The sequence below is a fragment of the Oryctolagus cuniculus genome, chromosome 16 (assembly GCF_051225735.1).
Source record: "Oryctolagus cuniculus isolate XC-2025 breed Fujian yellow rabbit chromosome 16, ASM5122573v1, whole genome shotgun sequence".
Lineage (NCBI taxonomy): Eukaryota > Metazoa > Chordata > Mammalia > Lagomorpha > Leporidae > Oryctolagus > Oryctolagus cuniculus.
The window spans coordinates 9036008-9052368 of NC_142882.1; positions in this window are offsets into that span (position 1 = coordinate 9036008).

Sequence of the window (16361 nt, forward strand, 5' to 3'; positions counted from 1 at the left end):
TCAGGTATGCAGGATCTTGCTATCCGTGGGAGAGGCCTGGATGGAACTTCCAGATCCCAGTTCCAGCCGTTGCAGGCATCTGGGGAGTAAAACAGCAGATGGAATCCCCTCTCCCTCCCCCTTCCCCTTCCACTCCCCTTCCCCTCCCCCTCCCCCTCTCCCGTAAATAAATGCTAACATTTTTTAAGCAGGGCATCAGGGGCGGGGAGGTGTTGAGTGAGGACCGTTTCAATTTTGCAAACTGAAGAGAGCCCTGGAGATGGTGTTAGTGAGGTGTTGTACAACGTTGTGAATATGCCTAATGCCCTGGGATACACACTCAAAAATGGTTAAGAGGTAAATAAAGAAGGAAATCTCTAAAAGCTCAACAATTCTGGACGGGCTAGTGGCCGAGACACTGGTTGAGACACCCGTGTCTGGGTTTGAGTCCTGGCTGTGCTCCCAATTCCAGCTCCCTGCTCATGTGCACCCTGGGAAAGCAGAGTGAGGCCTCAAGTCCTTGGGTCCCTGCCACCCATATGAGAGACCTAGAGGGAGTTTCTGACTTCAGCCTGGCCAAGCCCTAGCCATTGTAGGCATTTGAGGAGCGAACAGCATATTGGAGATTCTCTCTCTCTCTCTCTGTCTCTCTGTCTGTCTCTCTCATGCCTCCCAAATGGATGTACTTTATTCATTTATTTTACCTGGAAGGCAGAATAACAGAGAGAAAGAAACGAAGACACAGACAGAAGTATTCTCTGGCTCACTCCCCAAATGGCCACAACAGCTAGGGCTGGGCCAGGCCAAAGCCAGGAGCCTGGAACTCCATCCGGGTCTCCCACGTGGGTGGCAGGGGCCCAAGCACTCAGGCCATCACTTGCTTCCTCCCAGGGTGGACATCAGCAGAGAGCTGGGGTCAGGAGCCAGAGCTGAGCCTTGAGTCCAGGTTCTGTGATGTGGGACTCAGGCATTTCAGCAACTAAAACCCCACCCTAATGACCCCTTCCTTTGTAGATTACCCTGCCTGCTGTTTTCATTCACAGCGACTGAAAATGGACTGAGACAGCCAGGCTCGAGTCATTATTATTTTGTCCATCTTTCCCTTGTAATTTTCTTTCTTTCTTTTTTTTAAGATTTATTTATTTTGCTTGAAAGTCAGAGTTACACAGAGAGAAGGAGAGGCAGAGAGAGGGTGAGAGAGAGAGGTCTTCCATCCGCTGGTTCACTCCCCAATTTGCCACAATGGCCAGAGCTAAGCCAATCCAAAGCCAGGAGCCAGGAGCTTCTTCCAGGTCTCCCACGTGGGTGCAAGGGCCAAAGGACTTGGACCATGTTCTACTGTTTTCCCAGACCATAGCAGAGAGCTGGATAGGAAGTGGAGCAGCTGAGACTCGAACCGGTGCCCCTATGGGATGCCGGCACTGCAGGTGGTGGCTTTACTTGCTATGCCACAGTGCTGGCCCCTCCCTTTTAATTTTCAAAGAAATTAGCATAGCAACAATCCCTCGGGCTCCTAAACTATACACAGTGCCCAAGTGATGCATCCACCAGGCAGAGCTGCACAGGTGACAGAAAGAATCAGTGATGCCGGTGTCCAGGCCCCTTGACAGATCCATAGCTGGGCGTAGGCATACTCAGAGGTGGGCAGCTGGTTGGCAATAAATCACATGCTAGGGGGGCCACTCATGGGTGTGTGGATGGAAAGGTGGCAGTGAGGCACACACACCAGAGCCAGGCAGGTGCCCAAGTATGTCCACCTGGAAGGGAAAGGTGTGGCCAGGTACCTGGGAGGCTGAGGTGTCTGCAAGATTGAGAGAGAGAAGAGCCAGCACAAAGTCTGCTTTTTTTTGTTTTGTTTTCTAAATTTATTTAACTGATTTGCAAGGCAGAGCTGCAGAAAGACTGGGAGGGAGGGAGGGAGAGATCTATCTATCTATCTGCTGTTTTGCTGCCCAATGCCCGTAACAGCCAGGGCTGAGCCAGGCCGAAGCCAGGAGCCAGAAACTCCATCCAGGTCTCCCATGTGGGTGGCAGGGGCCCAAGGACTTGAGCATCACTGTGCATCCGCAGGAAGCTGGATCAGAAGGGGAGCAGCCAGGACTCAAGCTGCTGCTCCGATGTGGGGTGCTGGTGATACAGGCGGCACCTTAATCCCCAGCACCCCAGTGCTGGCCCCACCGAGCCTGTTTTGTGTGCCCTCTAGACAGCTTCCTGGGGGGCAGCAACCTTGTGGACTCTGTTCACTGTTGAATCCCTGGCTTGCAGTCGCAGCACAGTGAGTGTCTGCTCCTCTCCGGAGACTCGGACACAGCTGTCATGAGGACAAACAGCCAGGGAGCGGGGCTTGGGCGTGTGGTGCTGTGGTTAAGTCCCTGCGTGGGATGCCAGCATCCTCTACCCAAGAGCCTGGGTTTGAGTCCTGGCTGATGACGTGTACACGGGGAGGCAGCAAATGGTGGCTGAAGTACTTGTGCCCCTGTCCGTGTTCCTGCCTTTCAAACAAAAGGAGAAACAAAAAGAAACTGGGTGGGGGTGGTGGTGGCAAGGGGAGCTGGAGGAACGCAGGCAGTTACAGCCCACAGGATGTGGGGTGCTGGGCGTGGGCAGGACCACGTCACACAGGGATGCCCACAGGGCCAAGAGCTCTGCGCACTGCCCCCGAGGCAGTGAGTTCTGATTGCCTCCCTCTGCCCTGGAAAATTCTGGAGTCCTTTCGGCTATTGTCTGGGAGTGTTGGCTGCAGCCTGGGCTGCCTCAGTTTCCCTCTAGGAGGACAGAGGCACAAGGGTGCAGTGTTAGTGGGGGGGGGGAAATAGCCACCCAGCAGGGGGTTTGGGCGCCTCCCTCTTCCTGTGGCAGACACAGGCTATTCTGGGAGCTGAGATGCTGTGTAGCAGTTAAAATGGCCTCTGGGGTGAGTGTCACACTGAAGTCCCATCTCCAGCCCCTTTATGGGCTGGGTGGCACCAGACAGCTGAGAGAACCCTCTGGGCCTCAATGTCCCCATCTGTACAATGGGAGAAATAGGAAACCGTGGGTTACAGGGTTACGTGGAAGATGCAGACTGTATTTCTAGCTGCTGGCTTTGATCTGGCCCAGCCCCTGCTGTTGTGGGCATTTAAGGACGGAACCTGTGGATGACAGATCTTTGCCTGTCTCTGTTTCTGTGTCCCTATCTCTCTGCCTTTAAGTAAATAAATAAGGGGCCAGCGTTGTGGTGCATTGGGTAAACCTGCCACCTGCAATGTCAGCAACCCATAGGGGACCATTTCGAGTCCTGGCTGCTCCACTTATGATCCAGCTCCCTGCTAACGTGCCTTGGAGAGCAGCAGAAGATGGCCCCAGTCCTTGGGCCCTTGCACCCACGTGGGAGACCTGGAAGAAGTTCCTGGCTTTGGATCAGCCCAGCTCTGACCATTGCAGCCATCTGGGGAGTGAACCAGTGAATGGAAGGTCTCTCTCTCTCTCTCTCTCTCTCTCTCTCTCTCTCTCTGGGTCTCCTCGCCCTCTCTGTAACTCTGCCTTTCAAATAAATCTTTAAAAGTTCATTTATCTGTTTACTTATTTGAAAGAGTGACGGAGGGAGAAAGAGCTCCTCCATCTACTGGTTCACTCTCCAAAATGGTCACAACAGCCAGGGTGGGGCCAAAGCCAGAAGCTAGGAGCTCCATCCAGGTCTACCACGTGGGCGGCAGGAACTCGAGCACTTGAGCCATCACCTGCTACCTCCCAGGAAAGTTAGCAGGAAGTGGGACTGGGACCCAGGCAGGCACTCTGACATGGATGTGGGCTCCACAAGTGGCGGCTTAGCCCGCTCTGCTGCAGCACCCACCCCAGATTTTGTTCTGCTTACGTCTCTAAGGAAGGGAGTGGGGCCCATGGCATAAGGCAGGGCCTCCTGATTTACTGTGTGCTGATCTACATGGTAAAAATCACTCCAGGTTGGTGCCGTGGCTCACTAGGCTAATCCTCCGCCTGTGGCGCCGGCACACAGGGTTCTAGTCCCGGTCAGGGCGCCGATTCTGTCCCGGCTGCTCCTCTTCCAGGCCAGCTATCTGCTGTGGCCCGGGAAGGCAGTGGAGGATGGCCCAAGTGCTTGGGCCCTGCACCCCATGGGAGACCAGGAGGAAGCATCTGGCTCCTGGCTTTGGATCGGCACAGCACGCCAGCCATAGCAGCCATTTGGGGGGGTGAACCAATGGAAGGAAGACCTTTCTCTCTGTCTCTCTCTCTCTCACTGTCTAACTCTGCCTGTCAAAAAAAAAAAAAAATCACTCCAAAAGACACAGAAACACTCATAACTGAATAGCTGGGCATGGGGCAGGCATCTGGTCTACCAGTTAACCCACCAGTTAAGATGCCCACATCCTGTCTTGGAGTACCTAGGTTCAAGTCCCAGCTCTGACTCCTGGCTCCAGCTTCCTGCGCATGCACACCCTGGGAGGCAGCAGTGCTGGCTCAAGTCCTTGAGTCCCAGCCAGCCATGTGGAGACCTGGATTGTGTTTTCAGCTCCTGGCTTCAGCTCTGGCCATTGCAGGCATTTTGGGCATGAACTAGTGAATGGGAACGTGCTCTCTCTCTCTCTCTCTCTCTCTCTGCCTCTGAAATAAACAAATCTAAAGACAAAATCTTTTCTTGAAAGAGAGGTCTTCCATCCACTGGTTTACTCTGTAAATAGCTGCAATGGCTGGAGCTGGGCCAATCCAAAGCCAGGAGCCAGGAGCTTCTTCCAGGTCTCCCATGAGGGTGCAGGGGCCCAAGCACTTGGGCCATCTTCTACTGCTTTCCAAGGCCACAGCAGAGAGCTGGATCAGAAGTGGAGCAGCCAGGACTCGAACCAGCGCCCACATGGAATGCCAGCACTGCAGACAGGGGTTTTAACCTGCTGTGCCACAGAACTGCCCTCTCAATTTTTTCATAACATGCATTTCCCATGAACTTTTTAGAGACCCTGCCACAGAAACATGTTCATTCAAAAACTGATAAGAATGCTCATAAAGCAGCCAAGAACGGGAGCCACCCCAGACCACCCAACCAAAGGCTGAGCGATGAGCAGTGCTGGATTCTCAGCACGGAGCAGTCTGCTGCAGCGGTTCCGAGCCTGGGCACCTCCCTGAAGGGCTCTTGGCAGTGTGGAGAGAGGCTTTTCATTTTCATGACCTGTGGCCTGGGGAAGAAGAAATCCTGCTGTCATCGTGTGTGTAGAGCCCACAACACTGCTACCCATCCTGCCACGCATGAGACATACAAAGCATCATGCGGTCCCGGACGCGACCAGGAAGCCTCATTCTCTACCAATCGCAACAACAATACAGATGACTCAGCCACACGGTTGACTCACACATACCCAACGTTGTACTATAAATAGTAGCTCGCTTCTATTTAAAGAGCATTCAGACAGCAGGCAGAGCCTTTCCAGGCTGTCAAGGGGCAAAACAGGAGGCAGCAGAAGATAGTCCAAGGATGTGGGCCCCTGCCACTCAGCAGGAGACCAGGATGGAGTTATGGCTCCTGACTCTCACCTGGCTCAGCCCATTAAGATTTATTTTATTTATTTGAAAGGCAGAGATGGAGAGGAAGAGACAGAGAGAGAAACGATCTTCCATCCGCTGGTTCACTCCCCAAATGAGCTGGGCCAGGTTGAAGCCAGGAGCCAGGAACTCCATCCGGGTCTCCCCTGTGGGTAGCAGAGACCCAAGCCATCATCTGTTGCTTCCACAGGTGCATTAGCAGGGAGCTGGATGAGAAGTGGAGCAGCCAGGACTCGAATCGATATTCCAATATAGGATGCTGGCGTTGCAGGGATGGCTTAACCCTCTGCATCAAGCGCTGGCCCCAGAAAATTCTTAAGTGATTCTTTGTGACTTCTGCATTTTTTCTTTTTATGTGTGTGTGATATGCTTCAACACAAATTTTGAAAAATGTGTTCTTACACCCCTCTGTCCTGTTCAGGTCTTACCAGCTTGGCTCTGGGTCACCTCCCCAACCTGTCCCAGAGATAGCATCCAGGGGGAATCTCAAACCATGTCCCTCCCTGCTCTAAAGTCTTCCATGGCTCCCTACTGACCCCAAGATCATTATTATTGTTATTATTATTATTATTATTATTATTATTATACAGGCAGAGTGGACAGTGAGAGAGAGAGACAGAGAGAAAGGTCTTCCTTTGCCGTTGGTTCACCCTCCAATGGCCGCCGCGGCCGGCGCGCTGCGGACGGCGCACCGCGCTGATCCGATGGCAGGAGCCAGGAGCCAGGTGCTTCTCCTGGTCTCCCATGGGGTGCAGGGCCCAAGCACCTGGGCCATCCTCCACTGCACTCCCTGGCCACAGCAGAGGGCTGGCCTGGAAGAGGGGCAACCGGGACAGAATCCGGCGCCCCGACCGGGACTAGAACCCGGTGTGCCGGCGCCACTAGGCGGAGGATTAGCCTAGTGAGCTGCGGCGCCGGCCATTGTTATTATTATTATTATTATTTAATTTACTTGATAGGGCTGGCATTGTAGTATAGCAGGTTAAGCCTCTGCCTGAGACACTGGCATCCCATATGGGTGCCGGTTTGAGACCTGGCTGCTCCATTTCTGAGCCAGCTCCTTAATAATGCATCTGGGAAAGCAGAGGAAGATAGCCCAAGTCCTTGGGCTCCTGCACCCACATGAGAGACCTGGAAGAAGCCCAGGCTCCTGATTTCATTCTGGCCCACCTGTAGCCATTGCAACAATTTGTGGAGTGAACCAGAGGATGGAAGACCCACACACACACCTGTAACTCTGCCTTTCAAAAAAAAAAAAAAAAAAAAGATTTCTCCTATCTACTGATTCATTCCCCAAAGGTGGTCCAGGCCAACACCAGGAGCCAGGAACTCAATCTGGGTCTCCCATGTGAGTGGCAGGAATGCAACTATTTGAGCCATCACTGTTGCTTCCCAGGGTGTGCATTGGCAGGAAACTGGGATTTGGAGTGGAGACAAGACCCAAACCCAGATGCTATGATGTAAAAATTAGATCCAAGTCTTTTTTTTTTTTTAGTGACCTTTTTTTAGATTTATTTTATTTATTTGAGAGGCAGAGTTACACAGAAAGACAGAGAAAGGGGGGGAGTAGGTCTTTCACCTGCTGGTTCACTCCCTAGTTAGTCATAATGGCCAGAGCTTGACCTATCTGAAACTGGGAGCAGGAGCTTCTTCTGGGTCTCCCACATGGGTGCAGGTGCCCAACACTTGGGCCATCTTCCACTGCTTTCCCAGGCCATAGCAGGGAGCTGGATTGAAAGTGGAGCAGCCCATATGGGATGTTGGCACCACAGGCAGAGGCTTAGCCTACTACACCACGGTGCCGGCCCCATATCCAAGTCTTTAAAGGAAGACTCCCAGAGATTTTCTTGTCTCCAGCCCTGATTCTCTTGTGGCTTCCCCTCTGTGTCGTCCTCCCTCTGATTCTCACACTATCAACCTCCAGCCCAGAGCTGCTTCAAACCTCCAGGCCTGTGCACCTGCTGACTCTTCTCCTGGATGCTCTGACCCTGGGACACTCTTACCTTGGAGCTTCAGCAACAAAGCCCTTGCTCTGAGCAGCCCTCCCCCTTGGCCCCAACCAGCTTTGGGGTCTGGGAGGCTCCAGGTGGGCTTAATTGTTGGCTTAAAACAAAACAAAACAAAACAAAAAGTTTTGCAAAATGATAGTGAAGGCTCTTAGTAATATGCAAAATCGTAACTGCTCCCCATTTCAAGGACTCCCCAAGAACTGAGGACCCCAGGGGCTGGCGCAGGGGCGCAGTAGATTAATCTTCTGCCTGTGGCACCAGCATCCCATATGGGTGCCAGTTCTAGTCCCGGCTGCTCCTCTTCTGATCCAGCTCTCTGCTATGGCCTGGGAAAGCAGTGGAAGATGGCCCAAGTCCTTGGGCCCCTGCACCCACGTGGTAGACCCAGAAGAAACTCCTGGCTCCTGGCTTTGGATCAGCACAGCTCCAGCCATTGCAGCCATTTGGGGAGTGAACCAGTGGACGGAAGACCTTTCTGTCTCTCCCTCTCACTGTCTGTAACTCTACCTCTCAAATAAATAAATAAAATCTTTAAAATAAAAAAAAAGAACTAAGAACCACAGACCCTTGCTCAAACACTGCCTCATGCCCCTGCAGGACTGGGGAGGGGAGGAGGTCAAGGCAGGACCCCCCAAAGTTCCCTCAACACCCCAAGCCTGAACACTGCCCTGTTTCTGCCCCAGCTCTTGCTTGTGTCCTCTCCACCGCCCCTAGACATTCATTTCCCCCACATGGGAAGTCCAGCCAGGTGTCACAGGGGTTCCGTCTGGCCCATCTTCTTCTTCTTCTTCTTTTTTTTTTTTTTTTTTTTTTTTTTTTTTTTTTTTTTTTTTGACAGACAGAGTGAACAGTGAGAGAGAGAGACAGAGAGAAAGGTCTTCCTTCCGTTGGTTCACCCCTCAATGGCCACTGCAGACAGAGCACTGCAGCCGGCCCACCGCGCTGATCCGAAGCCAGGAGCCAGGTGCTTCTCCTGGTCTCCCATTTGAGTGCAGGGCCCAAGCACTTGAGCCATCCTCCACTGTACTCCCTGGCCACAGCAGAGAGCTGGCCTGGAAGATGAGCAACCAGGACAGAACTGGCGCCCCGACCGGGACTAGAACCCGGTGTACCGGCGCCACAGGCGGAGGATTAGCCTAGTGAGCTGCGGCGCCGGCCTGGCCCATCTTCTGTTCGCCCTGGAATCAGACCCAGGAAGTACAGTGAAAGCGAGACTTTATTATCAATCTTTCAAGATCAGGAGTCTGCTGAGCAGTTACCACTAGGAGTTTATATCCTTGCAGTGGGCCCCTCCCCTGGTTTCTCATTGGCTGAGTACTACAGGGTGTACAGTCTTCCCCCGACGTCACCTACATTACAAAGTTACCTTCCTCCTCCTTTTTCTGTACCTTAATTCCCTCTGGTGAGTCAGCTACTCCATATCATCGTGTTGGCCTGGGGAGTTTTGCTCTGTCTGCAAGCCAGCTAGCAGCAATTTTCCATCCCGTGTTGAAAATGGAGCCCCAGACTTTGTTTACCCGGGTAGCCCCCTCCCCAGCCCAGCCCCCCAGCGCATATCCTCGTGGGGACAGATGCCAAGCAGAATTCCTTCGTGATCACTTTTTTGGCCAATTTCCATCTTCACTCAGACACCCGGGCTAGGCCAGCCACACATGCACTGTCCCACTGGGACAAATGGTTCCACCCCCACAACCCTCCCCTGCTCTGCATCTGAAGAGCGAGACATTAAGAAAAACACCTGCACCCACAACAGAGAGTGAACACAGTCTGGGTTCTAGCCTGTCCTTGGTCACTCATAGGCCAGCGCCCTGACATCTGTGAGCTTCGGCATCCTTACCTGCCAATGAGAGCCAAGAGCACCCACCTCACAGGGCCGCTGGGCGATCAGACGTTTTCATTTAAAGCAGTGTCGGGGGCGGGCCGCTGGCTCAGTGGTTAAGTCACTGGGACACCTGCGGCCTGTGTTGGAGTGCCTGGATTCCAGCTCTACCTCTGCTTCCCATCCGGCTCCCTGCTGGTGCACAAACCTGGGAGGCAGCAGTGATGGCTCAAGCGGCTGCGCTGTGGGAGACCTGGATGAAGCTCCTGGCTCCTGGCTTCAGCCGGGCCCAGCCCTGGCTGCTGTGGGTGTTTGGAGAGTGTACAACAGATGGAACATCTCTGTCTGCCTGCCTTTCAAGTAAAATGAGAATAAATAAAGGGGCTGGTATTGTTGCAACAGTGGGGTAAGCTGCCGCCTGTGATGCTGGCATCCCATATGAGCACTAGTTTAAGTCTTGGATGATCCACTTCCAGTCCAGCTCCCCACTAAATAAAGCGCCTGGAAAAGCAATGAAAAATGGATCAGGTGCTTGGGCTCCTGCACCCACGTCAAGACCACAGTGAAATTCCAGGCTCCTGGCTTCAGCCTGGCCCAGCCTTGGCTGTTGTGGCTGCTTGGGGAGTGAACCAGCAGATGAAAGTCCTCTCCCTCTCTTTCTCTCTCCCTCTCTGTAACTCTGCCTTTCAAGTTAATAAATCTTTTTAAAAGTTGTTTAAATACTGTCTGGTACATGCTTGCCCTATGTCAATTTGTGCCTGATGTTTTTATTTATTTATTTTTGTCGTTATTTTTTAATAGGCAGCAAACCCAGGACCTGCCCTGCTCCCTGTGAATTCTCAACTGTGTGTTGCAGTGGATTGGTTTCTGAGAGGAAGAGTGTGGTGGGGGCAAGAGGTGTGGAGTCACCACACAGACCCCCGGGGGTCGGGTGAAAGCAGGCCTGAGGCAAGCAGCCTGCAGACTCATTTATTTCAGTTGCTACAGCTGCTTATATAAACAAGGCAGCCAATCCGGTCAAGGGGAGGTCTAAGCCCTAACCAATCACAGCCTGTTGCCAGTCAGGCTCCGAAGCCATCCAATCACAGCCTGTTGCCAGGCGGTTTCTGTTGCCAGCGGCCATCTTGGCATGGCCTTCTCATTCCACCACAAACTGAAGCTTTTCCCTCCCTGGCTCTCCCCGTCTCCGACCATCCTGCCCCCGACTCTCCTGCCAGAGTGGCCTAGAGGCCAAGGTCAGGATCGGAGCAGATCTTTCAGTGGCTTTGCCTTAGCCCCGTCTGTCCAGCAGAGCTGCCCGACTGCCTCCCCTTGCCCTGGAGAGGCAGGACTCACTCCCCTGTAGCTGGGAGGCATTTGCGTCCTTGGCTCTTCCCGCTCTCAGCCCTTGGGGCCTCTGAGCTGACCCAGGCGCATCCGACATCCAGCTCAGGTTCACTGAGCTTCCGCGCATGGCCTCCCCACCACTGGACCCCTGGCTTCCGTGCCCACCCCAGGTACTCAAGGTCACTACCTAGTGGCTGAGCCAGAGCCGACCCTCTGCTGAACCCCCACAGTCTGTCTGGGCTTAGTCCAAGCCTGTGGCCACACCTGCCCAGGGTCCCACCGCTTCCGGACACCCCCAGGTCTCAGAACGCTGGCTGCAGGCTGTTCTGTTTCCTCCACACACCTCCCCCTGCTGCTGGATGACTCCTGAAATTGCAAATCAGGGCATGCCACTTCCCCAATAAAAACCTGAGCGTGGGCCTGCCCATGGCTCCCTGCAGCCTGGGTGGAGTGTCTGCTCACACACGGCATGTGTTCCCAGGGAGCTGTTTGGGACCCCACATCCTCTCCCCTACCCCACCGATATGATCGGCAGATGGACAGTAGTCTTGTCCAGGTCCTGGGCATATAGTCCTCACCCACACCTCCCCCGACATCAAACTGCCCTGCACTCACCAAGGGGCCTGCCAGTGAGCATGAGGAGACCCTAGAAAGAGCCCTCCAGCAATTAAAACCCGTTCCCAAACTCCAAAACCAGGTGTGGGCTGGGGGCGGGGAGCCCAGCCATGACAAGGGGCTGAGCTTTCCACAAGTAGGAATCGCAGTGAATTCAAGCTCTGATGTAGCTAACAGGACACGGAGCAAACACTCAAAACCAAAACAGAAGGTGATTTTTTGTGGGAGAGGACAGGGGAAAGCATTTTTATCCCTACTTTTTTTTTTTTTATTATTTTTTGACAGGCAGAGTGGACAGTGAGAGAGAGAGACAGAGAGAAAGATCTTCCTTTGCCGTTGGTTCACCCTCCAATGGCCGCCGCGGCCGGCGCGCTGCGGCCGGCGCACCGCACTGATCCGATGGCAGGAGCCAGGAGCCAGGTGCTTTTCCTGGTCTCCCATGGGGTGCAGGGCCCAAGCACCTGGGCCATCCTCCACTGCACTCCCTGGCCACAGCAGAGAGCTGGCCTGGAAGAGGGGCAACCGGGACAGAATCCGGCGCCCCAACCGGGACTAGAACCCGGTGTGCCGGCGCCGCTAGGTGGAGGATTAGCCTAGTGAGCCGCGGCGCCGGCCATATCCCTACTTTTTTTAAAAAAGATTGATTGATGTGAAAGGCAGAGTGACAGAGAGAGAGAGAAAGAGAGCTTCCATGTGCCGGTTCACTCCCCAAATGCCTGCAACAGGGATCCAGAGAAACACACAGAGAGAGGGACAGAGCCTGGGTGACCCAAGAATGTCAGCTGTTGCAGGCAGCCTGGGAAAATGTAAGGAGGGCATGCGAGAGGACGTCAAAAGGTTTGGGGAAAAATGAAGTTTAAATGTAAGTTCATGCTGGGGCAGAGCAAGTTTTGAAGAGCAGGTGTTCAGTGCACTGGTAACACGCCACTTGGGATGTTATATCCAGTATGCGAGTGTCTGGGTCTGAGTCCCATCTCTGCCTCCCAGTCCAGCTCCCTGCTAATGCTGACCCTGGGAGGCTGCAAGACTCAAGTACCTGGGTCCCTGCCATCCATGTGGGAGACCCCGATGGAGTTTCTGGCACTTGGCTTTGGCCTGGCTCAGCCCCAGCTGTTGCAAGCGTTTGGGAAGTGACCCAGCTTATAGATGGAAGATTTCTCCATATCTTTTGTCTTTCAAATAAATAAAAACAAATTAAAGATTTAAAAAAATTCTGCATAGCATTTGCATTTTTTAAAGATTTAGTTTTTTATTTATTTGAAAGGCAGAGTTAGGGAGAGAAAGGAAGAGATAGAGAACAATCTTCCATCAGCTGATTTACTCCCCAGATGGCTAACATAACTGGGGCTGGGCTAGAGCAAAACCAGGAACCATGAGCCCCATCCAGGTCTCCCATGTGGGTGCAGGGGCTCAAGCACTTGGTACACCTTCCACTGATTTCTCAGGCCATTAGCAGGGAGCAGGATCAGAAGTGGAACAACCAGGACTCCAACTGGTGCCCATAAAGATGCCAGATCACAGGGCGTGGCTTTTCCCACTATGCATTAGCACAGGCCCCTAAACTTATCTTTTTCTTAATTGATTTTTTATCTTCACTTTTTGTTTCAAGATTTACTTTATTTGTTTGAAAGGCAGAGTTACAGAAAGAAGGAGAGACAAAAAAGAGATTTTTTTCCATATGCTGGTTCACTCCCCAAGGACCTGCAACAGACAGGGCTGGGCCAAGCCAAAGCCAGGAGCCAGGAGCTTCAGGCAGGTCTCCCACAGGGTGCAGGGGCCCAAGCACTCAGGCCATCCACCACTGTCTTCCCAGGGCATTAGCAAGGAGCTGGATCAGAAGTGGAACAACCGGGACTTGAACTGAGATGTGGACATTGAAAATGGTGGCTTAACCCGCTACACCACAGTGCCAGCCCCCTAGTCTTTAATTCCATTTCCCGTGAACTCTCTAAGTTCCCTCTTCTATGCATATGGAGAAAACATAAGCAAAGAAAAATACAACAAATTAGGAGGGAGGATTGCAACTCATGGCATAGAATGAGAAGTAATTCTCTCTCTCTCTCTCTCTTTAAGATGTATTTATTTATTTGAAAGAGTTACAGAAAGACAAAGGCGGGGGTCGGCACCATAGCTTACTTGGTTAATCCTCTGCCTCTGGCACCGGCATCCCATATGGACACCAGTTCTAGTCCCGGTTGCTTCTCTTCCAGTCCAGCTCTCTGCTGTGGCCTGGGAGGGCAGTGGAGGATGGCCCAAGTGCTTAGGCCCTGCACCTGTGTGGGAGACCAGGAGGAAGCTCCTGGCTTCGGATCAGCGCAGCGCCAGCCATTGCAGCCATTTGGGGAGTGAACCAATGGAAGGAAGAGCTTTCTCTCTGTCTCTCTGTCTCTCTGTATCTCTCTGTATCTCTCTCTCTCTCTCTCTCTCACTGTCTATAACTCTACCTGTCAAATAAATTAAAAAAAAAAAAAAAAGGCAGAGGCCGTCGCCGTGGCTCACTAGGCTAATCCTCCGCCTTGCGGCGCCGGCACGCCGGGTTCTAGTCCCGGTCCGGGCGCCGGATTCTGTCCCAGTTGCCCCTCTTCCAGGCCAGCCCTCTGCTGTGGCCAGGGAGTGCAGTGGAGGATGGCCCAGGTGCTTGGGCCCTGCACCCCATGGGAGACCAGGATAAGTACCTGGCTCCTGCCATCGGATCAGCACAGTGCGCCAGCCGCGGCGGCCATTGGAGGGTGAACCAACGGCAAAGGAAGACCTTTCTCTCTCTCTCTCTCTCTCTCACTGTCCACTCTGCCTGTCAAAAAAATAAATAAATAAATAAAAGGCAGAGAGAGAGAGAGAGAGAGAGATGGAGGTTTCCCATCTGGTGGCCACAATGGCTGGAGCTATGCCAATTCCAAAGCCAGGAGCCAGGAGCTTCCTCCAGGTCTCTCATGCAGGTGCAGGGGCTTAAGGACTTGGGCCATCTTCTACTGCTTTCCCAGGCCATAGCAGAGAGCTGGATAGGAAGTGGAGCAGCTGAGACTCGAAACGGTGCCCGTATGGGATGCCGGCACTGCAGGCGGTGACTTTACCTGCTAAGCCACAGCGCCGGCCCCTACATTTTTTTAAAATAATTAAGAGGGGCTGGTGTTTTGGCACAGCAGGTTAAACCACCACCTTCGACACCAGCATCCCACCTCAGAGAGCCAGTTTGAGCCCCAGCTACTCTGCTTCTGATTCAGCTCCCTGCTGATGTGACTGGGAAGGCAGTAAATCATGGCCCAAGGGCTTGGGCCCCTGCACCCATGTGGGAGACCTGGCAGAAGCTCCTGCCTCCTGGCTTCAGCCTGCTCAGCCCTGGCTGTTGCAGGCATTTGGGGGGAGTGAACCAGTGGATTGAAGATCTCTTTCTCTCTCTCTGTCACTCTGCATTTCAAATAAATACATCTTAAGATAATAAAAAGAAAATTTAAAAAGAGAAAAGAACTTCTATGTATTTTGCCAGATTTAAAAAAAAAGGCTCTATAAATAAAATAAGTCTGATAACTAAAAAGAACATATTTATAGGAATAGATTCGAGAGCTGCCTGTTAGCCATGGAAGACGTGCTCAGTCTCACTCAAAATCATGGAAATTCGAGTTACAACCATGTCATCTCACACCTCCCAGATGCTTGGCTTGATAGCACACCTGTGGAGGGTGTGGGGAAGCCCCTTGGTGGGGGGAGGGGAGACTGACACCTGCTGACACCCTTCTGCTAGTCTCCTGCTTCCAGAAATGTATGCATGAGATCTACTCGCTGGCCCAACATCACTGTGCATCCACAAGTTACTGGTTAAACAAAGCCCAGCTCTATCTCGAGATACTATGCATTCATTAAAAAGAACAAAGCAAACTGATTAGGATGCCCAAGTCCCATAGGCGGCGCCCCAGCTCACTAGGCTAATCCTCCGCCTTGCGTCACCGGCACACTGGGTTCTAGTCCCGGTCGGGGCGCCGGATTCTGTCCCAGTTGCCCCTCTTCCAGGCCAGCTCTCTGCTGTGGCCAGGGAGTGCAGTGGAGGATGGCCCAAGTGCTTGGGCCCTGCACCCCATGGGAGACCAGGAGAAACACCTGGCTCCTGCCATCAGATCAGCGCAGTGCGCCAGCTGCAGCGCGCCGGCCGCGGCGGCCATTGGAGGGGTGAACAGCAAAGGAAGATCTTTCTCTCTGTCTCTCTCTCTCACTGTCCATTCTGCCTGTCAAAAAAAAAAAAAAAAAAAAAAAAAAAAAAAAAAAAAAAAAGAGGATGCCCAAGTCCCACCTCCAGGGTCCCTGGGTTCACCACCTGGCAGTGGCTCCTGGCTCCAGCTTTCCGTTTGCTGGAAGGCAGAGGGAGGTGGCTCCAGTGATTGGATCCCTACTGCCTACAAGGGAGCCCTGGGCTGAGTTCCTGGCTCTCAGCTTTAGCCCAACACAGTCCCTGCCATTGTAAGTTGGGGGGAGGGGAGTAAAACAGCAAATGCGAGCTCTCTGTCTCTCCAATAAAATTAAACTAAAATATAAAACAAAAGAGTAAGATGGTAAGTGTTGCCTGAATCAATGAATCATTTAAAAACCATCCACTTGGCTCAGGCATTTGGTGTAGTGAATGAGTTGTTGCTTGGGATGCCTACATCACATATTGGAGCGTGGTTCAAATCCTGGCTCCTCCGTTTCTTTTTTTTTTTTTTTTTTTTAAGATTTATTTTACTTATTTGAAAAAGAAGGTAGAGACAGAGAGAGAGAGGTCTTCCATCTGCTGATTCACACCCCAGATGGCTGCAATGGCAGGAGCTGTGCCAATCTGAAGCCAGGAGCCAGGAGCCTCCTCCGAGTCTCCCACAAGGGTGTAGGGGCCCAAGGACCAGGGCCATCCTCCACTGCTATCCCAGTCCACAGCAGAGAGCTGGATTGGAAGAGGAGCAGCCAGGACTAGAACCGTTGCCCACATGGGATGCCGGTGCCTCAGGCCAGAGCTTTAACCGTGGAGCCATAGCGCCAGCCCCAAGTTCCTCTGCTTCTGATTCAGCTTCCTGCCAATGTGCACCCTGGGAGGCAGCAGGTGACGGCTCAAGTGCTTT